Genomic DNA, 26,796 nt, shown 5'->3' on the forward strand with positions numbered 1-26,796 from the left:
CAAGGCTCTTCACTGTCTTCCTAGCCCTCCTTTGGGCACTGTTTAGTCGTTTAATATCAGTACATTGTGGCACCCAAAACGACCCCCAGCACTCGAGGTGAGGCTGACCCAGAGCAGAGCAGAGTGGTGCAATCCCCTCCATTTCCCAGCTGACCATGCTGTGCCTGATGCCCCCCAGGACAGGGTTGCCCCCCCTGGCTGCCAGGGCACTGCTGACTCAGATTCAACTTGCCAACAACCAGGACTTCCAGGTGCCTTTCTGTGTCACTGCTTTCCAGCACCTCATTCCCCAGTCTGTCCATAGAACCACGGTTGCCCCATTCCAGAGGCAAAATGTAGGACTTATTAAATTTCATACTACTGGTGATCACCCAGCCCTCTGATTTGAATTTATTGGCAATATAGTTCCATTTGAGATATATCCCATATGCCCAGACAGATCAATGTATGGGAACTCCACTAGGAGGGCAGTTGTCTCATATATGACAGTAAAATTTCAGGTTAAAGATTCTGAACAAGATTTGGCTTAATTTGGCTTAAAAGTAAAGGATGAAAGAAATTGAACCTAAATGCTGGAACTCTTAAAACTGTCTTTTTTCAACATGCGGTTGAGGAGGCTGAAGGCAAAATGCCCAATGTTAGTCAGCTTATTGACCTGAGACAAGGAATGGCACGTGGTAGAGTCATTGCTACTGCCCTTTCAGCCCTGTTGAATGCTGGCTGTGAGAAAAATGAACATCAAGTTGGGATTAAAAATTACAGCTTTCTATTCATGTTTGCCTAAAGTGATTGCACCCTTAATGGCTTGAAGTAGAGTAAATGTAAATTATCTTCCTAACAGGGGTTAGCTTAATGAACCTTTCTGAAATATTGCATATTTTTTGTGTTATAAAACTGACACTCTGTGTCATCAGACACAGAACTGAAGACATCAAAGCAAGTTTCTTCCATGAATATATACTCCAAAATTGACTATCTTGTATAGGTGGATTAAATATTCAATATAGCTTGATACACCTGCTGGAAAAATAAAGCCTTCTTGTTGAGTGTTATAGTAACAAGACGGTTGACTAGGCAGACCAGAGCACTTTCTATATTCTTAAATATCTATATGCTTGTAACATATATCAAGGCAAAACCAATTTCTAGGCAAAATATTTATTCAATAGATACTTACTGGATTAATTTTAGTGCTGAAGGAATAATGCAACAAAGAACAATGTTGACAGTAGAAGTGAGTTTTCTCTACATGTTTTTGAATAAATATCTATGACATAATGCATTTCTTGCACTGCATCTGTTTATTAAAATATACATAAGAGGATACTCTTTAAATAGAAATTAAGAACTCTTTAATCATAATTATTATTTATATTCCTTCTTCACAATGTTATTGAAGTTGTTTGTAATTTACAGGTATTGGGACTACTCTACAGATTAATGTCTTTGGGAGAACTGGCTGAAAACCTAGCTTTATTTATTCAAATGAAGTAAAAAATAGCAATTAAACTTTTTAAGGACAAATTATTTCTAATGTATTTCAAACATATCGTAGTCTTTCTTCTTTGCTTGGTGTCATTATATTAAATATCGTATTTTTTCTTTTTTTTAATAAAAAGATATCTTTTAAATTATCTGTGCTAGTGGCTTTGATTTGAAAATCTGGAAATAAGTCCAATGTATTTGACAACCTTTACATCTACTCAGTTTTCTATTTAGTTTCCTACATTTCATGCTGTGTCCCTGTCCTTATTTCCTCATTCTTGCCTATATTTTTACTTCACACAAGGTTGTTTTATAAGGAAAACAGACTGCCACAACACCAAGATGATAATCTCTTTTTCCCTCTCCAGTTTTGATATTGTCGATATTGACTATCTTGAAAAAATGCAGCACAAATTACAGTCTGAATTCCACCCTTTGGAGTACATAAAGCAAATAAAATGCTTGTTTCACAAGAGTTTTGTATCATATAAATTAAAGTAATTCAAATACATGAACTCAGAGGTGTTTGAATTTTATGACCTCTGAGTCATCCTAAATACAATTTGATTGCCTTAGGGTGCATTGAGCTGTTGCAAAATAGGTTGCCTTCACAAAAAGAAAAGAATCATAGAAATGTGTAAGAATTAGTTTTAATGTAATTTAACATGTTACCTTGTCAATTGCAATATATATGCTTGTAATTTCTGCTTTTGACTTGTACTAAACTGCACAATGATTATTACACAGGTAAAATATTCAGTGTTATGCTATAGCTACAGCAAGCATTGATTAAACTCTCCAGTGTTCATGAAGGCTGACAGGGATTCAAAGGAGGAAATGTAAAACTTGAAGGTACAGCAGTATAGTGACATTTCACTCTATAAAGCTGCCAATATTTTAATCCTGCACGTAAATCATTTTCATCAGTCCAATTCCATATCTTAATTTGTGTAGCAAACAAAGTATTGGATTGCATTATGTTTAATAATTAAGAATGTAATATCAATTTCCATATATTTTAAGTTCCTGGAAAGAAATAGAGCTAACATTTTTAGTTTCAATTTGTTTGTTTTACAAAATAAGAATGACTAAGGATTAGGGCTAATTTTCATGCTGTGATCAACCAAACTTTCATTATTTGTTTTCATAGAACCTTTAGTTTCTTTGCCTAAGTGATGTCTTCGTCAATGTTCATGTTGTATTCATTTAGAGTGATGATTGATATGGTAATAGATACAGTGTGATTGAAAGCAACCTTTGTCAATAGGAAGGCCAAATACTCAAACAGTGTATTGGTTTGAGTTTGCTCATTATTGGAGACCTTTCATAGTCATATTGACTTGCTGTCCAAATGTTGTTACTTACCTGATGCTTTCATTGTTTAAATGGTATAGACATTGGTATTGAACATGACTTTTCCCAATATTTGTCCTAAAATACACACACGGCTCAATTAGCCACTGAAAATTCTTGAGGACTGTTTTCAAAGTACTAAAATGGTATTTGGGAACATAAGCTAAATGTTTTTGACAGAGAAAAATACTGTTATTTACTTGTGACGTTAATGCAATGTATTCTGCACTGTGAATTTGTATTTCTCGATATTAGAAAATTACCAGAAGTTTGCTTTCTCTGAAATGATTTTTCATCACAGCAGCAGAAGTTCAGAGAACCACACTGATTTTAAAAAGAACATTCCAGAATCACAGAAAATATAATTGTTCTCTTACGTGTAGATTTTGCCATTCAAGAATATTTCTATTCTTGACAAAACTCTTCTGGACTTATTTTGACCCTAATCATGTATTAGATATTCCTACACAAGATGTGACCATGATTTCATATTCACACATTTCAGAAATGTGAAGAAAAATTCACTTCCCTTCCTTCTTCAGAGTCATTGTGCTTTGAAACTCGACAAGAGACCAGGCTCCACTAAACTCTTGTGCAAAAAAATGTCGAGGTACAATATAAACAAAAATATTTTTTTATGCAAATACAGCAAGTCTTCATGGGAATTCAGAGTTGGTTAGTGCCTTATGATTTTCAGAGCAGCTCAAATAGCTGCTGGGAAGTAAGATTCCTGTGGGAAGACACAGAACAGAGGAAAATCATTAACTTGGCATGAGTGGGTTTAGATGGCATGGACAATTCTCTGCACTAACATACTGTGTAATTACAGTGAAACAATACTGTGGCTATCCTTTCTGATATCCATATCTTTCAAAAGATATCTTCCATATATTCCTAAACTTAACACTTGCTTTCAATAAATGTTTTCCATGGCTTAAAAGGACTTCAATTACCTTCTTTCCCCCTCTAATTTGCTGGCAAAAGATGGTAGTTCTGTTGCAGACGTTTCCAGGTCCCCTCAGTTTTGAAAACTCACTCAAAAATGAGATGACAGCATAAATTCATTAATTTCTCATATACGAGAGATAGGAAAATGGACAAAGTGCATGAAAGTTTTTCTCTTTTCTCTCATGTTTATATTTCCCCCAAATAAATACACTTGACTGAAGTGTTCATTAATAATTTCAAATTTATGAACTACCACAAGTGATTTTTCAATCAAGCTCTGCTTACATATTGATCAATTACATATATAGAAGACATTTAACATTTTCTTAATTCTCCTGTGATAGTTCCTTCAGAAAAATGCAATGAAAGGTTAGTTTGAAAGATCTGAAGATAAAATTGTTGTTAAAGATTGAGGCTTAGGTAGATTTCCTTCCAAGGCCTGAGTTATCCATTTTAGTCATTGAAGTCCCTGTATTTGTTTATTGTGATTTCATGAGCACTTCTGTCCTTTTAAATCAAAGGATGTTACTTTTGCTCAAAGTAACACCAAGCTATGGCTTTCTTTTTCTTAACAGTGCCAGCTGTCTTCCTTGTTCAATTTCCTTGCCTTGTGTCTCTGCCTGTGCATACTTCCTGAACTTGTGGCACTAACCATCATCATTCTGCAGCTATAGAAGAAGACTGTTAATAATATGCAGGCAACAAGCCTTTTCTGTATTAGGATGGGAGAATGGACACTGAAGATTATAGAAAGACCTCTTTCTCTTGTCTAAGTGTCATAATTCACACCCTATATTCCCTGGAAATACATGCAGGTCTATTGAATGCCCGAGGTAAAGTTTCTTTCATTCATTCACTTCTGAACTGAACAACCTCTTCAAATTGAATGTACACTATAGAAGAAAAAAATATATATATATCCTTGTTAGGCCGTATACAAAGATAAATCATTTATTTCAGAGTTAAGAGATGTGTTCAGCAATGTCACCCTTAATTTTTTTTTAATTTATAAAGGTAAATATATATATTGTAAATATATATTATAATGTAAAATGATATGTTTATTTCTTTGGATTTTTACTACACTTTTGGTAATGTTCCCTTAATTAAAAATAAATGAGAAAATTCAGACCTGTGGATATTTATTAAAAAATCTCAGGCAGAAGCCCTCCAGCTTCTTACATCATTTAATTTATAGGAATTGAATGCTGTGCTGTACTCAGAATATTTATTAAATAAATACATATTCCCTCACAGAAAAGTAAGTTTAGGTATTTAAGAAGGTTTTTCCCTGCTTTCCTTATAATACTGATAAGGAAACTTTTCTGTTTTAATAGGAAAACAAAGTAAACAATCAGTATCATTGTATTCCCATCTGCAGCTCTCTTGCCTTGATAGATTATATTGTACCAAAGAGGAACCTTTGCATTGCCCACATTCTAATGTCAGTAATTCAAACTCTAACTTTACAACATGTACAATTGGAAAAAAAATGACGTAATCAATGTTGTGACCCCTTGGCTTTACATATGCTAACTGAAATTACCCCCTGAGCATCCCAGTAAGGCTTGCTCAAATTGCAATGTTTTGCTTCTTAATATTTACAAAAAGTTGCTATTGAATAGCACCTAAATACCAAGGCATGTCCCACTTCAACAAATGTGAAAAGCATGCCATCAATGCTCCTGGTCTCTGAGCAGAAGGTACCAAGAGGGAAAAGTTACAAATGCTAAAACATAAAGTGGGAAGGTAATATGAACAGCAGATGTTGTGAAAGACAATTCAGCAATGTAGAAAGGAGCCTGGAGAGTGCAATTAGAAACAAAGTAGATGAAAATGTACCTGATGACAGGCAGCCAATAGAGTGTACACATTAATTTTTCTTTCTAAAGTGATAACAATGCTCCTTTCCTCTGCCCTTTGGGAACGTCTACATAATTTTGGTGGGCAGATAAGATTCCAGGCTTCTCCTCTTCTGAGCTGTCAGGAACCAAGTTCTCTAAACTGGAAACTATGCCAATTATTAGGGTTTTTTCCAGAAGTTCAAAAAGGAATAGGAAAATAGGAAAATCCAGGTCATAACATTTTTATTCTCCAGTAACATAAGCCAGTAATTGCTACTTTTTACTTGATAATAGTTCCTTTTTATTTTATAAGTCAGTCTGGAGGCTTTGAAGTGCCTAATACTTATGAGCAACCTCTTTTGGTGTTGAGGGAGGGAAAAAAACCAACTCCTGCAGGATTCCTACTGGTGAGGGCTTCTGGAAAAAATGGTGCTCCTTTGGATAGATTGCACCTTTGGGGAAGATGATGGGAATCCACTAGGGTTAACCAAAAAGAAAAAAATTGCACAACTCTTTCATAACTTTAGAGCTTACAGTAACAACAACACAAGTTATAATGAGAGTGAATAAAATGCTCATGCAGGTAAGATATTGGCAGTTGTGAATCAAGGGCAAAAAGTCACTCCAGCTGTGAAACATTGCAGTGGGCACTAAAAGCACTGTGAGCAAGAAGGTTTGAAAAATCTGTTCGGGTTGTGAAGGAGTTTGTTTTTATAGGCAAGAGTAAAGATTTTGTGCAAGAAGTTTCTCTTTGGTGGTAAAACCTGAAGTATTATGTGCTAAGTTCCTTTTCAAGAGAGATGAAGCATTTAAGAGATTTCTGAGGAAAGATGGAGAGAGCTACTCGAAGTTTTTGTTTTTAAAACTGAAAAGACAATCAAACAATGAAATATTTCTGTGTTCAGTTGTGAGCTTATTCCAGTGGGTGAACCACGATGTGGCTATGAGGGAATCTGGTGGATCTGATCTGACCTGCAGAAAACGGAGGTGTTGCATTTGTGTTCTTCTTCCTGAATTTATGAGCAGCACTGGGCACAATGAGTACCTACACACAGAAATAATATTTGCCATTGGTATGTATAAAGAGTTTTAGAGGAATAAGATAGCTGTTCATTAGCAAGCATTTTGGGTAAGTAAAGACAGCTAATGGAAGAATGCAAATGATGTGAGATAAAACAGCAGGACACTTTTGAACCATCTGACCTATGCTAAAGAACTCAAAAATAAGTGGAGTGGCAGGTGGAGGATTTAATGCATTAGGTAAGTAAGTCTGAAAAGGAGGAGTCTTTTCACAAATATTCTATGTTTTTCATTGTCAATAGCAGGTAGCAGAGGAAACTTGATAAAAATTTGGAATATGAAAAAACTGAAGAGAAAAATGTGTGCTAGAAAATCTAACAATGAGGAAAACTGAAAGCTGGTCAGAAACAGAAAAAATTGGAGTTTGGAGATTTGGAATTCAAGAGCTGCAGAACGTGAAATGCTGAGGATAGAACAGAAATACAATCTCAATAATTGAAGGAATTGAGAATCTACAAAATCAAACATAGTAAATCAATAGAAAGTTTGAAGAAAAGTTAAAGATTGTTAAAGATGTAGTAACTAGGAGCAAAAGTCCTATCCTAGATGCTATCTTTTAAGAAATATAGGACTAAAAAGGGTACTGAGAGGGAAGACTGGAGCATTCCTTAGGTTCTTTTTGGTAGACAGAGACAGAAAGACAGATGATGAATGCTTGTAGTAGTCTAAGGTGCAGAGGAGCAGACAGAATGATATCATAAGAGGGGCAAAGAAGTGAAGCATATAGCTGAAATTAGGGACAATAGTGACAACAGCAGAGAGGGAGGTTGGGGAGGGAAGGACAAATCTGTGAGCATCACAACCAGAGAGGATAGCTTGGAGATGATAAATACAAATGAGTGAAAAGCTGTGGAGGGGTAGTCTAGGAGAACAAGAGGTGATCTGATAGAAAAAGAACTAGATTTTGAAGACAAATAAAAGGAATTGATTTTTTTTGGGGCGGGGGGGGAAGTTTAAAAATTTTTTGTTGTTTTTTATTTTGTTTTTGTTTTCTTTACTTTCCCATTTAAACAAATGAAGGCTTTAACATATGGTACAGTTTGCTTCATACTTAAACTACTTAATAGAATATTTTATGTCTTTATTTTGCATATACAAATATCTGTATAAGGTTGCAGCTCTTGCTATTAGGAAAGAGGTATTTGTTCCAAAGAAACTACCAGGAATACTAGTAAACAAAGAGAGATTTTCCCACCAAAGAGGTGAATTTATGTCTGCAAACTAACTAACCAGTTGAGATTTATATATTCAATGTTACTGTGCAACAATTAAACATTTTATTGGTGTTTGCCTGTCCATGATGCATTCACTTCCAGCTACATGCTAATACTGTTTGTTAATATCTTTCCCTGATGACATGGAACTGTAATTTTCTGAGTGTATCAGATCTGTTTAGCACTGTCCAAAATAAAATAGCATGAAGATATAAATGCTAATGGAGAAAGTGCACCATGGGGAATGTACATCATAACATGAAACTACTTTATGTACATGAGCTTTAAGCAAAGAATCTTGGGGTTTGACTGAGGTTTGATTTTTTTTCAGCCTACTCACTCCCTCAATTTTTTTCTACTTATAGCTTGCTGTATGTCACGTACTACATATAAAATGAAGCTCAAATTGCTACTTGCTACAAATTAAGCTGAAGAAGATCTGTGTCTGACCATCCTAAAGCTGTGAATTGAGCTTTCATGGATGGATGATTTTATTTCAAGTCACTTCTTTTCATTATAGTTGCCCCAACTATGGACTTCATTTCAGAAGGGCTTAAGAGGTGAGTGCAGGCAGTTTTGACATAAGTTATATGAATAAGTGTCATGGTGGGGGAGTTACATCAGATGTGAGATCAGTATTGGTGTAAGGGGCAACTGCACCACACAAATAAATACCTGAATGACAGGAATATCCTAAAAGGATTACAAAAGAATAGAAGAACAAATGTACAGAAGTCCAAGAAGACAAAAAGAATTCCTTAGAAACACTGAATTTTCACATGATCGCTTTTAAAGTGTGGTATTGCGCTTTGATGCATATGTCTTTAATACATATAACTTGGAGATGATACACTGTTATTAGAGACTTATCATGCCTGATGTGCCATGCAGAGGCGTTTGCTTTGATGAATTGGAATTTGCTGTCATGAATCCAATGGCAGCAATGAGACACATCACTACCACTAGCTTCAGAGGCTTATAGCTATAATTACCCTATATTAATACATGGACATATATGGGACAGAAGCAAATCTCTATCTATTTGTGTCCTCCACCACAAAATTCTTATTTCCTTCAATGTTTTATATGGCTTATGTGTTTCAAACTTAATCCTGCATATCAAAATAACACTTAGTCTTTATAGCTACACTAAGTGCTCATATCACTAAACATGTATATTATTCTAGACTTATTTCCATGAGATTTATGCATACTCTATAAAGAAGCAGAGGAAGAGAGAGAGAAGTGAGATTTTTTTCCCTGCTTAAAAAGGATTTCAGCTATTCAAAAGATCTGAGAACAGTAGAAAGAGAAACATAAAGGAAAACAGTAAACTCTAGGAGCCGCATCCTTTGTTATAAGATGCATATTCATTGGAGAAAAAAAAAAGTTAGAAACCTTTTAAAGTTGCATATATACAATTCTCAGCTGCTCTTACTATTCTGTATACCATTCAGTTTTAAAACAGACAGCTTGGCTCTGTTTATGCAATTTTAGAACTGTCAGACTCTTCCTTAGAAATAATAAAAATGCAGCTTGTAAAATGGCTTCAGATATGGGAAGACACAAGGATTTGCATGGATTTCTAAAGTTCTTAAAGTCCTGTTTAAAATTTTAGGGAAGGAAAAAAATCCCTCATTGCCCATAATTCTAGATGATCTGGAAGAACAAATGTACCAATTTCTCTTTTCACACAATCAGAAAATTACCAAGCAAATTTTTTACTGTGTGATTGGCATACCGTTGTTTTTTTGGGTTTTTTTTTGGTTTTTTTTTTGGTGGGTTTTCATGAAGATCAGAAGTAGGACAGGGTCCAACCCAGTCTGGAAATTTGGGTGGATGCTATCCACACCTGGGTCAGTGTGATATGTCTAACACATAGGAATATGATGTAGTCTAAGAACAGCCTGGAGACCTTCAAGAGAGGGGCTTGACTGTGGTATAACCTGCAAACCTGCAAGAACTGTCTTTGGTAGCTCAGTCTGGATGCTTGCTCTGTGTCTGGGCTGCCCAGATAAGCACCACACAAATTGTGACCTTCATGTGGATAAGAGGAAAATAAAAAGTGTGAGCACACTGTCAAATGCTGTAGAGACAAAACTTTATGAACAGTTAGGGAAACATTCACTCCCTTACTTCCTTCCTTCCTTCCTTCCTTCCTTCCTTCCTTCCTTCCTTCCTTCCTTCCCATAGGTTTCTCTAGATTCAATACAGGTGTTATACTTAAAAGTGAACAAACCTAGAAATACTCTGACCTCTGGTGTCTTACCACCATCTGTTTTGTACAAAACTGTTCAGAAAATATTGCATTTATGAATTCATGAAGTTTCTTGCCGCTTCATTTCTTTAGGAGTTTGGTTTTTAGAAGTTATCTTCCTATTTTACTACAAAGCAGGAACACATATCCTCCACTCCCCAGCCCTACCCAACCTCCCAAAACAAACTGTGGCTTTATGTTTTGGTATGGGGGTGTTTAAAGTTCTGCAGAAGTGGTGGTGGGGATTTATGATGGTTTGTTTGGACGCTTTTCGTTGGTTGTTTGGTTGGGTTTTATTTTTTTTTAAGTTATTCTGCTTAATATTAAAGTTATGTTATACTACCTGTGTATCTTGCTTGTGACATACTTTACCTGATTCAATTTTTAATTTGTCTGAGCTTGTCTTATCGCCAGTGATGTAGTCTGTTATTGATTAAATAATTCATTTAGCTGTCCCCAAGATGACAAATCTGCTTATTGTCATGAGAAAGTTGATATACTATACTTTGTTTACAAAGGTTGTACAACAGTCAGAAAGTAATGTATAACTACAACATTTTTATAGATTTTACATATTATGTACATTTCATTAACAGTTACATCCAGCAATAAATGTATATTTATATGATAAAAATTGAAATTGGCACTAAAATAACTCACAGTTATTGGTTGTGCTCAAAGTAAAGAGTATCAGAAAAAATTTGCATGGTGAATTAGCTTATGAACCTTTTAATAATTTTATCATGTTTGCTAAGCTCTCCCATTTAACTCTTTCAGCACTGTTTTGGGAATGAACAGAAATTTCCTTCTGCTTTCTAAACTTGTGAGCATAGTGTATTTTGCATACATCCATAGATACGTCCCAGTTTTGCCTTTCTTTATGAATTTCTCACGTGTATTCCATGGGTTAAGAGAGTTTATCTTGTTAATTTTGTGCTTGAAAATATAACTCTGTTCCTAATTTGACACTCCATTGAAATAGACATATTTTTAAATTACAGTTCTAAGAAATCCTGGTTTCTCTTCATCCTCCCCTTCTTCACTCAGAATACTACCCAGGATTAACATATTGAATAAAAAAATTATCATTCTTACCATCACCTTTTAAGCTACAGATCTCCAGCCAGACACCGTTTTAGTCTCTGCTTGTAGAACCCATACTGCTTCACAGCCTGTTTCAGAAACGGCCTTTAGAGGGCTTTCAAAAATTGGATAAGATGAGCAATGAAAGGGATCACAGCAGAATTAGAGGTGTGTTTAGCACACTACTTCCATCCTGATAAAAATGCCAAATACAGCAGAAAAATTTGCAAGTAATTATAGTCAAGGAACAGTAAGAATGGCAAACTTTTTGTATTTGAAAATTGTCTTCTTGCATTTGGGCCTGGTACACTTCATGTCATCAGTTAAACCAAAGTATAAATGCCTTGCTTTCAAGGTAATAAATTCATAGAAACAAATAAAGGAACATTGTAAAAGTTTCCTAATTTTCAAGGCATGCCCTTTATATATATATATATATATAAATAACAAATGTTGGATAACATCTTTTTTAGCAAAAAAGATGCTGGAGAAATTAGCAAACATGCTAACTAGCAAATGCATGTGAGTTAATCTTCAAGTGCAGTGTGATAGGAAGAGTTTTCAGCATTACTAAATAATGAGCAAAAAATGTGCTTAGGCTGCAACTGTAAAATATACATACTGGAAGTTAAGAACTTTGGAAATATACTATTTTACTCCCAAGGTAAATTTTTTCATTATATATTATCTATGTATTAATTTTACATTTAATGCCAGTGTATGTAACAAAAATTTGGCCTGTGATGTTCAATAGACTATTACAATTCCAAAAACCATGTTAATCCCTTTAGTTTCTAAAGGAGAAAATTTGGGTTATTTTTATTGCCTATGTCACTCAAAAATAGATACAGTGGATTTCTAAAGATGTATGTTTATGTATGTCTGTGTCTACTGACCTACTGAATAATGTACTTGAATTTATATATTTTTATATATGTGTTTATATATGCCTATATATATGTTAGCTAAACACATAAAAAAGAATTTCCTAGTGATTATAAACACCCATGTTTTGCATAATGTCAATATTTTCTTACAAGTTTTCAGTGTTATTTTCCTCAAAACATTTGAACATTTTTGATGCATATCGTTCTGTAGACCCCTCCAGTGGATTCAAATTATATATACAGACTTTCAATTTATATTTTTGTCATTTTATAAGGCTTTATACACTGTGCTTCAGTAGAAACAATGATTCATACGTGAAAAAAAAATTAAAATACATTTTCATAAAAAGGGCACAAATTATTGATAAACACATCTATGTTTGCAGATTGGTTATTTCTCAGAGGTTATTTGGGGTCATAATTGTAAATCTCATTACCTTGCTTGAAGGAGAAGGTCTCTTTCATTATTACGGTGCTGAGGTCCATATCCCTGAAGCTAATTGCAAGGTATTGCTTCAGAGTTCTAATTGTTTGCCATCAAAATAGCTGTGTAAGCTTGATTAACAGTGTTCAGCAACATTCATAATAGTCCAAGCCTGGTCCTGCATAAAATAGAAACTGGGGAAAAATCAATAAGATTTAATAAGATCAGGAACAATCACTTACAATAGTACATCAATCACACAAAGTAATAGGTGCAGGATTTGATAGGGTCCTGAACTGCCTGAGAGATTCATAACCAGTACTCGTTAATGATTTGTTCATTTGCATTTTATCAATCCAGCTACAGCTGACAAGCAGAAGGAGCAGTAAGGAAATATGTTGACTTAAACTCATCAGAGTTGGCAATTAAAAAAAACCCAGATAACTTAATAGGAAAATCAGACATGGCTATATATGTGGAAGGTGTGTGTATATACATATGTAGATGTGCTCTTTCTTGCTGCAAGATTATAATAAATTCCCACTCTATAGTGGCTATTAGTATTCCCATAATCCCTCAGAAAGTCTGCTTATGTCTGAGAAAAAGTACAACAAAATATAAATTTTTAAATTCTCCTCGGTGCTTCACAATGTTTCTTTCTCATTGCATTTCACATAGTGTATTGCCATCCCAATATTTAATATGAAACATGCATATTGTCTTGTTTTCCTACCCTTTTAAATAAATAAAGCCCTGGGCTTTGCCTTGGGCCAAACCCATATCAAACACAAAACCAATAGTAATGAGATGGCTTTCTGGTGATTATTATTTAGCATTATATCCTATATCAGCAGATTTTATGTCTTTCTAAAGTAATTAAGTTTTGTTTACAATCTGAACATTTTTTGAAATTGTCATGAATAAACATCAGATCTCATTTATCCAGACTCTTGCCTGTTTGCAATGCATCAGTCTTTTGTTGAAAACAAGAAACCTAGAGCCAAGCCAAGCTAAAATGCTACAAAAACACCACATGATCTGCCTTGTGTGTGGATGAGTTATTTAGAGAATGATCTTGTAGGTCTATCTGCAGACTGTTTGCCTCTGTTTGTTGGGTCCATTTTGATGAGTGTCTCATTATAAACCAGATTACACATCTCCCTTTTCTGAGGAGCAGTTTGCTCTGTTAGATGTAGTAATTCTAATTTATATCCCAATTAATGTGTTTCCCTGGTATATAGCCTTTTCTTGTCCTTACACCAGATTTATTTTTTTTCACAGACAAAACGTTAAAATACTGTCTTTGGTTCTCAAGAGTATCTCGTGACCCAGAACATGTGTTGTTTATTTGTACAATGCCTTTTTTTGCTCATTTTAGTCAGCTTCTACATTTTAAAAGGAGAGCAGCAAATTCTTAATCAATATATGTTCCTGTCACATCATCTTATACTATGACAGCGTCTAATGCCGGTACAAAGTCTGGGCTTCCTTAAGACATGGTTTAAAATGGAGATTGTCACACAGCAGTATGATATGGAAAGAATTTAATTTGGGTTTTCTGTGCTACATCGGGCCCTTTGGCCTTGGCAACTGTAATGGAGGACCTTCCCAGGTTAGGTGACACTGTGATTTTTGAGGTAAAAGGATGACTGAATTTACAGGCTGACTGATGCTGTGTTTTAAGGTTGCATCATGACCACCCCAGTGGTATGTGTTCCATGGAGAAAGAATTGGCAGGTTGGTAGCTTTGTCAGAAAATTGGCTCTGTAACGAGATTTCAGAAATTATATTCTCAAAACTGCTATTCTGGGACATGTAAAAACTATCAGCTACTGTATTAATCATGGATTAGTTGTAATAACTATTAATTTTATAGTACTTTCAAATTTTTTATAACTTTACAAATATATCCCAAACTGGATAATTGAATCCATGAGCTGTATTAAAGTCAGAGTAGCAATAAAAGAAAGGGAATTATTTGCTACAGTAAGTCTTGAGAAAAGACTTTCTGATTCTGGGTGGCAGTGAATAATTTGTGGTTTTTAATAAGTATGTTTGCTTCATCAAATGGCTCTCTAATGAAGAAATACTATAGCCTCTGAATTTGCTAGATATTCTTGGATAAAAATATTAATTTGGCTATTAAAGCTATGCTATTAATTTCTCTGACTAGGTTTGATAAAATAGTCCCCTTGTCAGCTGTTGCTTCAGCCTGCCCTGTAAGTCGTCCCTGAGCCACAACTAACCTGTAAAATCCAAACCACCAGAGTCACCAACTAAATTTAAGCCCAGGCTGAATTCCCCATTCAGTTTAAGTCTAGGTTGCAGAGTCTAGCAAGAGCTAAAAGTGTGACACAACGAAGGCTCTATCCTCAGAAAAAGGCAATAGAAATGTCTGGAGTAGTTGCTTTTCCAATTTACTGACACATGTGAACTAGCACCTTCAGTATCACACTAGGTTTTGCTATTCCTTGATTAAGCTTTTTCAGGAACAAACCTTCATCCCTGACTGCTGTGCCTGCAATGGAGACTGCAAACATCTTCAAAAAAGAATACTTTCCCAAATTCTTGAGAAAGAGGCCGGGTATCTTTTAATTTCAGATCAATTGCTTTTTTTCAGATATATGCATGCATGATACCCAGCTGTGAACTTTCTGCAATATGTAAGACCTTGGAAAATAAACATGTGACTCAGGAAAAGGGGATGGACTCTTGTTTTCTGGCCATAGTTGGGGGGCTGTGCCCTTTGGTGGGACTTCCATTCCTGGGAAGCCTGAGCAGAATGGAAAAAAAATAAGAGTAAACACAAGCTACCACTTTTTGTTAGGCATTTCAGATGACTTGGTTTTATGTTCACTTTTGCGTACTGCAGTACTGTCTGGCACCATCTCTCTGTCTCTGTGGCCCAGGACAGATAGAGCCTGCATTTTCCTAACCAAGACATGGGATCAGAGAAAGAAAACCTCTGAAATGGCCCGGGTATGTGAGAAAATAAACAAGGAGCAGAGATGTATGTCAGGTGTAGGGGATGGAGACATCTGTGTGACATAGACACACCCACCATGTGCAGGAATATCCAGTGATTGATAATATGAAAATTTTAGGATTTCTTTTTAACGAGTGTATCGCTGCTTGGATCCTCAGAGGGAGTAGTTATAATTTTGCTCTCTAAGAGCCAACTCAGGAGCCAGCTCCTTGCAAGAAACTTTTCAATCAGTTTCACTCTTTAGAGAGCTTAAAAACAGAATCAATAAAAGATTTCCGTAATTTCAAGGACCATGGGTGGAAAAAGGGAAAATTCACGGAACTTGTTATGGAGAACAACTATAAGAAAATTGCAAAATCACATGCAAAAAATCTATGCAAAATCACTATGTAAATCACATGAAAAATGAACATAAAACCAAGTCACTAAAGATCTGAAATGCCAAATAAAAAGTGGTAGCTTGTGTTTACTCTTATTTTTTTTTATTCTGCAAGAGCTATGTTATTTGCCCTATGCTTGTTATGACTTTCAGAATCTAAAAATACTATGTTTGAAAAATACGTTCTTGCTAACAAATAAAATATACAAGCTTTATAAGCACTTTTCCTTGTCTCTTTTTTTTTATATTAAAAAGTGCTTTAATATTGCTGCTGCTGAACTTCTAGGTGTGACAATATCACATTATTCTAGACTTTAGGAGTGTCTAACTACACTATATTTCTGTTTCTTTATAAAAATAAGTGACTATGGAAAGATCTCTAAATATTCTGGTTGAATAAGAAGCAAAATACTCCAAACTCTGCATTCTTCCGTAGGAGGAAGTAATGGGAAAAACAAGATCCAGTTCTAGACAACTGCTGGTCTGTAAAGACACATCACATTAGAATGTTTTCTAACCCCAAAGAAGAAACAGAAAAGAAGGGATTTCATCAGTATGCCCCTGGTTTGGACATAAGAAAGAAGCTCAGAGCAGTATTATAGCCTGTGGCTGACAACAGATCCATACACCAGTTGTCATATCCACAATCTTTGCAAATGAGAATCAGGATTTACCATGGCTACATCAGGTATGCAGACCAAGCTGGAAAAAAAATTAGCTTCTGCTTATGCAATTCTAAATGTTATACATGTTTCTGAATGCATTTTTAGGGCCTAGCTTTAAAATGAGCACAGTAAAAGTAATATAATTTCTGAAGACATCATGTTAGGTAACACTGTTAGCAACCAGAGCTTGAAGTCTATCTTCTCTGAATCCCAGATTGAAAGATTTTCTATTTGACTTGCATTTTTTCAAGTTTGTCCCCTAGAATACTTAAAATATAAGCTTAATTTTCTTCTTCTTTTCTTTTCCTTCTTCTTCCTCTTCTTCTTCTTTTTCACCTTTTTTTTTTTTCTTTTTTAATCTTGTCACTATGTTGTCATTTTTTGTCATGTATATTATTCCAGAAGGATTTGATGTCTGGAGTGATTGCATAAATCAACTCAACTATGTCACTACTTATAAGTTTGCAATATGTTAACTCTCTTCATAATTTACATAATGTTTAAATAATATACCTTCTTTTTCCCTTACCCCTACATTAATGTGATTAGAATCAGTGGAAGCGCTATAATTTTCTTGTAACGTGTGCTTTCCACCTACGCTTGCTTATTACAAGAAGTATCGTTTCTAAAACTAGCAGCCTCTGATCAGTTTAGCTGTCAAAAATTATTTTTTTCCAAGAACAAAATTACCTTATAAAATATATGATTGTTTCTATTTAGCATTCCTGTTAAGATAAACAAACAGCAGAAAATTGTTGCTTTGTCTTATTTATTTCCATGCTGGCACCTAACTGTAAGTAGTAGTGGAATACATCTTCTGATATATTATGCAATTAAATTGATGGATGGTTAATTGAGTCAGTATGGCACACCATATGTGTACTCCTGACCTGAATGTCACTGGTCAGATTAAGGCTTCACACATTTGACCAAAGAACATATGCTGTTACTGAGAATGTGGCTCTAGATAGGATAGGGATTTTAGTACATGGAAAAAAAATCATCATAACTGGCTTTGCTCTTTGGTAGCTGGAGCCCTGGCTCCTTAGGAGTCCAGCTGTAAAGGACTTTAAAAATAATGAAAGTTATTAATTAAAAGCTTACTGACATCATGGCCATTAACTTTGGCAGGCTCTTTCATTAATTTATTTGAGGTCTCTTATTACATGACATATCCTCATCATAGCGTTTGTGCCTTTGTACATCAAGCTTGAGATCTTATTGGTTTTAATTTGAGCTTAGCCTTTTCTATTTTTATCTCAAATGCCTTCTTTTTTTAAAGAAGTAAAATATTTTCCTTATTGGTGGGCATGATACATATGCAAGCAATAAAGTTGCAGAAGGAGGGGAGCTCATAGACCTTTAATGACAGTGACACGTAGACATCAAAACACATACAGATTCTCACACAGAAACATTCTTGTATATAGTTACATCACAGTTGCAAATAATGGTATTTTTAGAAGTGCCTTGCTAAAACATTGTTTTCACGATGATTAGTCCTAGTTTTTGGCAGATTTAATATTTCTGTTTTATCTTATTTATCTAAATAATATTTAATGACATTGTATTTTTTTGTCAGCTATTTTGCATATTTTACTTCTAAACCAGCTATTATGGGAGCTATTTTAGCTTCACAAATGTTTTAAAGTAAATTATGTTATTTTACAAAATTATTGCAGTAGAACATACATCTGAGCAATAATGTTTTCTCTTTGACATTGCTTTGATGACTCATCCATTTTGACAGGTAGCTGCTTTAAAGCTATTTAGTTTGCATCAACACTGAGATAAAACGAGACTTGAACAATATGTACCAAAGAAGAAAAAAATATACTGTCATTACATGGTTAGAAAAAACAAAGATTTGTAATGGGAAAAAACAGCTAATAGAGAAATATCTTTGATTCAGTCATTGCTTATTGTAGCAAACCTGCATATTCTTTGTCCACTGACTTAACCTAGAAAAAGAGTAGTACTGTCTCTGCTGCATAATTTGTTACTGCCACTTTGAGAAAGATTATGATAATGTACATATAACAAAATTGACAACAACGGAGGAGTCCTGTAATTTTGAACTAAATTCAAGGAGGCTGCTCTGAGCATAAGAACTAACAGTGTCTTCATTATGATTAGCTTACCTTTTCAAGTGTTCTGCTAGGAACCTCTATCACGTAAATTGAGGCAGGAACTTTATTATCATCACTATAGCAACTGCAGGGAAATTTATTTCAAAACAGTTGGCTACCTGAAAATTTTCTCGTGATGGAAAGAACAGCAGATGATATATACATTTTAATTCATTTTCATTTATTCCTGTTTTGAAGTGTTCCATAAATGAGTGAAAGGCTTTTTTCTTGTTGTTTTAAAGAAAAGATAGCCAGTTCCATCTTAATATTTTTTCCTAATCCATCTTTTTTTTTCACTAGGAGCAAAAAGGAGTGCTGAAGGATTTTGGTTCTATCATTATATGTAAAACTTTAATTATGCTAAGACATGGAATATTTCAAATTGGTCATTTAATGCACAATTCTCTTCATTATTTAATTTTTGAGTTTAGCTCTTACGTAGCTTTTCTTTCGACTTCGATCTTATATCATATAACTGCTCAGCAAGAATCGTGAAGCATGCACTTTTTTTTATTATTTTCCCATGGTGTTATTATCTTCTGTGCCTAAAGAAAAGGAACAACTGCACAGATGTATTTGTAGGGGATGTGAGGAAACTGTAGATGCACATAGAAATTGAATGCAAATACAAGGAAGTTTCTCTTTTTTGTCCATGGCAGGATGGAACCCATGTTCACACTTGTAATTTTTCATACGCAGCCTCCCTTTTGTTGCATTTCTGTAATTACAGGGCTAGCATAATGCTGAAAACAATGGTAATGCTTCAGAAACTAGCATCAATCTTTTATTGAAAATGTACAAACAATTTTTTTTATTTCTTTCTGCTCCATGATAGTTTTATTTTCTTTAAAATGAAGAAAGAGAAAGACAGTGTTTTGAAACACAGGTTTCATTAAATGAGCAGAGAGAAATGGAGAAATATCTCAGCTGTCTTGAAACCCTTTTTCTCACAAAACATAAAAAGTGTAAAAATTCGTATTATTTATGCATTGTGGCTGGTGTTCCATTATGAAAGTGCAGTGTATCTCAAAGGTACCCCATATAAGACACTTCAGTCACTACTTTAACCAATGCACATTTTTTATTGAAAAAGACAGTATAAAATTTACTGCAATCTGCATTAACAAATAGATCACATCTTACTTGTAGCCAAATTTCTCTCAACTCTTCCTAATAAAGAAGAACATTTTGTGCTTTGGATTTCAGTGGGTTCTTCCTTCTACTATGAAATGGAAATATGTTAATTTTCTTTCACAGACAGGAAGGCACTTAAAGAATTGCTGAAGACGAGAATGTAAGATTGAATGCAAAACATTCAACACAGTTGAATATTTTGGGTGCTTCACATGAGGCTCATTTTCACTAGATAGTTTTAGGAATCTCACTAGGACACCTACCTAAACAGTCAAGTTGTCCTAAGGTCCTTAAATAATTCTTTGGGAATGGTGTGTCCCTCCAGAACAGAATCAGAATTACTTTCTGAAAGTACCTATTTTTCTTCCAATTACTAACTAGGAGACTATTGTACTCTTCCTTTACTACTTTTAATTCTCTGAAAAATCCATCAGGTTAAAATATTTTCACTCATAAACATCTCACAGTGGAAAGACAGAATTTTCAATTGCAATATGTTTGGTTGGGGATTTTTTGTTCAATAGACTTTGGTTGGTTGGTCAGTTGTGGCTTTGTTTATTGGGGGGCTTTTTTTTTTTTTGTGGTGTGGATTGTTTAGCTGTTTGTTTAGTTGTTTGGTTGGTTGTTTTTGGTTGTGTTTTTTGACACTTTTTGTATCTACAAACCCTTGAAGAATATGAAAATCCCAGGAGGCCAGGCCTTGAAATCATTGCTGCCAATAGGAGTTTTGCCAGTGACTCCCCCCGGATCAGTATTTCACATTTTTACACAAATTAAGACTCAATAAAGAAACGTCCTTGGAAATGCAAGTGGAACAAGTCAGGGTAACAATGTGAATGATCAGAGATTAAATTAGTTTTCAGTGCAGCTTAATAGTTATCAAAAGAACATCTATCATTAGGTATTATAATCCATAAACACAAGTGATTACTTTGTGGAAGAAAGTCCTCGTGCTTTGAAAATCTATCTCTAGGCATTGAAACAGCCATTGTAAAATGTTGTTCATCTATATGACAGCTTAAAATATTTTTGGAATAAAGATCTCAATTTATTAAGGCAAAAGATCTATACATTAATGTATTTGGGCCAACTGCAGTATCTCACTGAAGTCCCATCAGAACCAGCCTCATTCTACACTGATTCACTATTCTGCTAGCATGTACACACGTGCAGTGTTAGCATTTCTGCTATCCACAGTAAGCCAGTTGGCCCACAGGCTCTGCCACTTCTACCCCTTCCCCTAAGGCTTTGACTGCCTTTTCTGACAGTCATCCCTAACAGGGCACGGCCGTGGGACCTTGGTCAGAGCTGCAGAAGGAAGAGCCTTGTTGGGGTCTCCCACCTTCCTTCACCTGAGACGCTCCCCCTGGATCCTTGCTGTAGCCAGTGTTTTTACTTTTCTGATCCTCACCCTGACCCACTGACCTGATATTCTGCCTTGACTCTGTACCAGGCCCATCTTTGATCCTTGGATGGATGTTGACTCTGGTCCCTGTCACTAACCTGCCATACACATCTCACTGGGAGCAATAGGATGGCACCCCATCAGTGTGGCACTGACTGGTCAGCCTGACCATCACCCACGGACCCTGGCTCAAGGCCCTTCACAAAGCAGCCTCCTCCTCCTGCTCCCTGGTAGTATAACCCCCAAGGACCACCAACCTGAGATAGGAAAGTGTGCTCCAACTGTTCAAGAATTTCTTTGTTTCCTTTCCTTCTTGGCACTTGCTCTGATGAACTTGTATCTGGCAAGATTTTCCTCTGTATAATGTTGGGTTTTGGTCAATACATAAGAGACAGAATGTATATCCTAATTTAGCCAATAATATGTTGTTCATCAGGAGCATAGAGAAGCTGATTGCAATCCATTTTTTTGTTGGATCCAGTGACTTGAACCTGAGCAGATATACAGCTCCTTTATGTCCTCAGTTCTCATACATGCCTTTATGAGAAAATGTTCCATTTGATAAAGCTGGCATTGTGCCAGAAAATTAATTATTAACTCCACAATCAAAAGATTAAGGTGATTGTATGTTGTTTTCACTTAGGAATTCCAACTTTGAATTCTGCTGTAATAAATGTTTGTGAAAAACAGAACACTCTCAAAAGACTCAGGGCAGATGCAATCAAACATAAGGACTGTAGCATTCACCTGAGATTCTGAAACCTGGAAAGTCACTGCTTGAGCCTCACTTCTCAAAAAAAGGAAAGAAACAGCACTCAGCTGGCTATCTGAGGAAATGGGGAGGGTATGTTCTCAACAGTTTGTCCTCAGAGTCTCTTTATGAGGATTGGAGAATGTGTTGTGATGAAGAATGGAAAATTTAATATATTTTGTTTGGAAATCCAAGCTCTTTCCTGTCTGTCCAAAGGATTATCTCCATATTCTGATGCACTAATACTACCATCTCAAATTTTAGAAGAAAATAAAAAAAATCACAGTCTGAATTTCATGTCTGATCTCTCTTCTTGAACTTCAAAAGTAAACTTTGTTATAAGAAGTCCTTTTCAACATTTCTGGTTCTCCGCCATCCTCTAACTCTTGAAATGTTGGAAAAGATAGCTCATGCATAATGCATTAGGTGAAAAGTCTATAAATTTTTTGCTTTTAATTCATTTAGGAATCAAACTAATTTCATTTTCCTCATTGAGTATATTTTTATTCCTTGTAAAACAATCATTAAAACATTCAAAATAATAGAAGTGGAATAAGAAAGCATATCAAACATGTAGTTTTAATAATAGATTGCATTGTTAAGTCAGAAAGAATTAGGTAATTGTAGACAGTAAATATTTTAATGCATATTCTCCTCGTGGCTTGTTAACTCAGTTACTTACATTAGAATAGTTGCATAAGAAAAACAACATTTTTTGCTAAATCAATTATCATAGAAAGCATTTTCTTAAAATTTATGCATTTATGTTACATATGAATGAGCAATATTGTGTTTATATCTAATTTAAAAAACATGTTTTTAAGGAATTAAGAATGTGTCCAGGATATAAGGGAATGGGAGGCACCTCACTTTGTTGGAAGATAAAAGGGGCAAAGTTCCCCTAAGATCATCTACTCAGGATTTGGGTTTGGGCAGACGAACATCACTGACTCAGGATCCGGATCAGAAGGGTCCCACAGAATTGAATGAAAACTTATCAATCTGTTCAGCTGAGAAGGGGTTAGAAGAAGGGAATGTTGGTCAAGAATTTTTGTAGTGGTTAAATGGAGAAAAAAAATACTTCCACTTGAAGTGTTAAACATATTCTTGCAATTATAGAATATCTTTTTCAAAACCTTTATAACTCCCTATAAGCCTAAGTCCCATTAACTCTGAAAGTTATTTGAATGCTTTTAAAAATCCAAGTTACGTACCCAAGGAACAAGTATTTTTAAAATAGTTACCCATACCATGTTGTCAGTGTATAAATACCTTGTAATATGAAAAAAAAAAAGACGTGGCTAGGCATGTCCATTGTCCATAGCAAAAGTCATCACCTTGAATTGAACACAATTAGAAACAATAAAATTAAGTTGTCTTTTAAACATATATCTATATCCATCACTCAATGCTTCAAATAACTCACAGAGTTTTCTTCATGGGAGCCCCTGTGGAGTGATGCCATTGTACCTCTTGAGGCACAAAAGGAAATTTCCCAATGTAACAAAGGCCTCAGTAAGTTGCCTGAAGCCACTGCCACCTCATCATTCAATTGGAGCTCTCAGCGTCTTTCCTGACCTTGGTGAAAAACCAACATAACAGAAGCAACACCACTAGGAAAAAACCTTGTACTTCCTAGAGACATCATGAACTAAGAAGGGAGAGGTGAAAAAATCATTACTGACACAGTGTCTCTCCAGAGCAACTCTCTCTCCCTGCTTCACTGAAGGCAATTGCTTACTCCTGGGATGGAGAGTCACCTCCTTTCCCAAAGTTTCAAAGATCCAGTATTCTCTGTACACTCGTTGTACCCACTAAATATTATAAATATGGGATGTTTTGGCCAGCTGGATAGGAATAGAGGGCAGCTGTGCGTAACCTTCAGGACCTCTTTCTCCTTCATTTGCAGTAAAATTGGGAAGTAAATACTTAGAAGACATCATTTTCCCCCTCATTCCTAGACAGTATAGATCAACAGCAAGTAATACAGACCAGCACTTTTACAGGATTCAACCTCAAGAACAGTTTTCTGCTCTTTACTGTACTTCGGTTTGGCTGATTTTTATGCATTAGTATAGAAGAGACTTCAATATTCAAATGGATGCCAAGCACAGTAGTATAGTGCATTAACCTTTCCCTTTGAGATATTTTAGTTCAATTGGTGGCAGAGAAAACCACAAACTGTGGCACAACTGTCAGTCTCATAAATGATTTGTGACTGTGTAAATGCAGATGCCACAGCTGTCATGTAATCTGCACACAGGCTATACTGGGAATGTAACTCAGACCCTTCTGCTCCAACACACGGGCCTTTTCCATTTGTACTGTTCCATTAGCTGTTGAAATGGCTTAAAACTAGAACAATTTATCCTTCCCCTTTTGAACTTTAGCAAAATAGGACAGAGCTGTAAACTAGCTTTCATTTACCAACCAAAATTCTCCCAATGTGATTTTCTAAAGCAAACATTTAAATCCAGTGATACCTAAATAGCTGTCAACGGTATTATAGAGAGCTGTACAAAACTTAAAAGCCCAGAAACAGATACATTTTCCTGGTTTCAAGTGTCACTGCAAACCACAGATTCATGACTCTGGATTGAATATAACATCTAATTTATGGGTTTGGGTGGAAACCGCCTAAAAGCTGCAAATGCTTTGGAGCTTTTATTTTAAAAGACCAAAAATTGCAATTCTGGCTAAGATTTGCTTTTTGAGGGAGTTAGTTTGAACTGAAAAATCACAAAGCAATACCAGGGAGAAAAGAAATCACGTGAAACAAGTCAGCAGGGCATGTCCCAACATGGAATCAAGACACAGCATAGATATCTCATGCAATGCCTTTGCAGGCCCAATAGAGAGGATAGTCACAAAGCCCAGCAGGTATATACCTCTTTCCAGTAAAAGGCAACTTGGTTACTTGCTCACCTCTCTGTTTAAGAAAGACCCAAGGATCAAAAGGAATTTTTCAGTACACATGACTCAGAAACATAAAGGACTATGAGAGAAATCTGCAAAGCCCCTATTATTTCCTGATATAATATAGCAGCGCTGCATTCACTTACTTCTCAGTAACTGATCATTTATTCCTCTGTAGAAAAGCAACATTTTTCCAAAACTTAATATGGAACTGTTCTAAAATTATTACAGGAAACATATTTTCTCAGCTACTGCATTTAAACAGAAAAGCTCTGCTGAATATAGTTTTGTACTTTCTTCATTTGTTTATATTCAGGAACAGTTGCCAATTCTTTCCACAACCCCACCCCAATTCATTGAGCCTACAGGTCTTCAGGCAATCAGCAAAGACTAGAACAGAGATGCAGTGTTTAGTTGTTGCTTCCAAAACCTAGACTGCCAGTAACTTAATGAACCCTCTGGAGATATGCTCCCATGTGGAGCAGGTTATGCCTGTGCTTGAGAAGGTTTAAATTAGTTATTTCTTAGAATACCCTGTGATGAAAGCACTGCTACCAACTGCTTTTCTTGTCACTAGCCCATCAGGGCAATAAACCAATTAGTTGTTGCCATAGTAAGGGTCATTTCTTACTATTTTAAATTCTTGCAAGGGATACACAGCACTTCCCATATTTGTGGAATCAGCATTTTCAGTTCATTATGATTGCAAATGAATGTGTTTCTTCACAAAAGCAGTTTCGTTGTCAAAAAAGGACTTGTTACGTTGCTGTTTTATGAAGTGCTAGCATAATATGGGGGTGCAGGGTAGGAGGGAAGAGAGCAGGAGGTAGTCTGCTGCTTCAGATATATCAACCATTCATTTTTTATGAATGCTTTTGAAAAATATTTGGTCCTCAATTAGAAGTAGCCACATGCTGCTTCCAAACCACTATTGGCAAGAAAAGTTAGTATATGCCAGAAGTACAGCTTGCATCCTTCTGGAGGTTTGAGATTTCTTCTTTGAAATTTGTCTATAGAGAAATCACTTTACTCATGAAAATTAAATGTGCTTGAAAAGTTGGATTGTGTATTTTGGTTTGTATGAATATACTTATGGCATTGGGAGGGTGCCTCATGACCTTGTTTTGCTAAAGTTTTTCTTACAATGTGTTGTATTCCTCGGGAAGAGCTGAACATCCTTACCTTCTAATATGTTCTCCACAGAAATTTAGTAAGCTTGGTTCCAGAAATGTTCTCCTACAGAGTAAGTAACTAACCCACATGGCAGTTGCCATGGAATCATGTCATAATATCTGCAATTCAAGTAAGGAGCCTGACACATACTATTGCCAGAGCACAGTACCCGACCAGTGTAGTGTTGAGGTTTCACGCTGGTGGGAGGCTCAGCCTCACCCAGCCACTCTTTCATTGCCCTCTGTGATGGGCAATGGGAGGCAGAATCAGAAGGGTAAAAGAGAAATAAAACCCAAAGTACTGTAGTTTAATAGATACAGTAAAAGCTGCACATGTAGGCAAAGCAAAATAAAATTTAATTCCCAGATTTTTAGCCATGACATGTAATTGTTAGACAAATGCCACCACTTCAAATTTTCAACAATTCCTCCCCACAGATTTTATTGCTGAGTATGAAGCTATTTAGTATGGAATATCCCTTTGGTCAGCTGGGGTCAGCTATCCCAGCTGTGTCTCCTCATAACTCCTTGTGCATCCCCAGCTGCTTGCTGAGAAGCAGAAAAGGCCTGGACATTGTACACTGTCCAGCTATAACTGAGACATTGCTATGGTATTCACATCATTTTGATCACAAATACAAAACGCAGAGCTATACAAGCTGCTACAAAGAAAATTTACTAAAT

Source organism: Onychostruthus taczanowskii, unplaced genomic scaffold (assembly GCF_017590055.1).
Source record: "Onychostruthus taczanowskii isolate IOZ18803 unplaced genomic scaffold, ASM1759005v1 scaffold4, whole genome shotgun sequence".
Lineage (NCBI taxonomy): Eukaryota > Metazoa > Chordata > Aves > Passeriformes > Passeridae > Onychostruthus > Onychostruthus taczanowskii.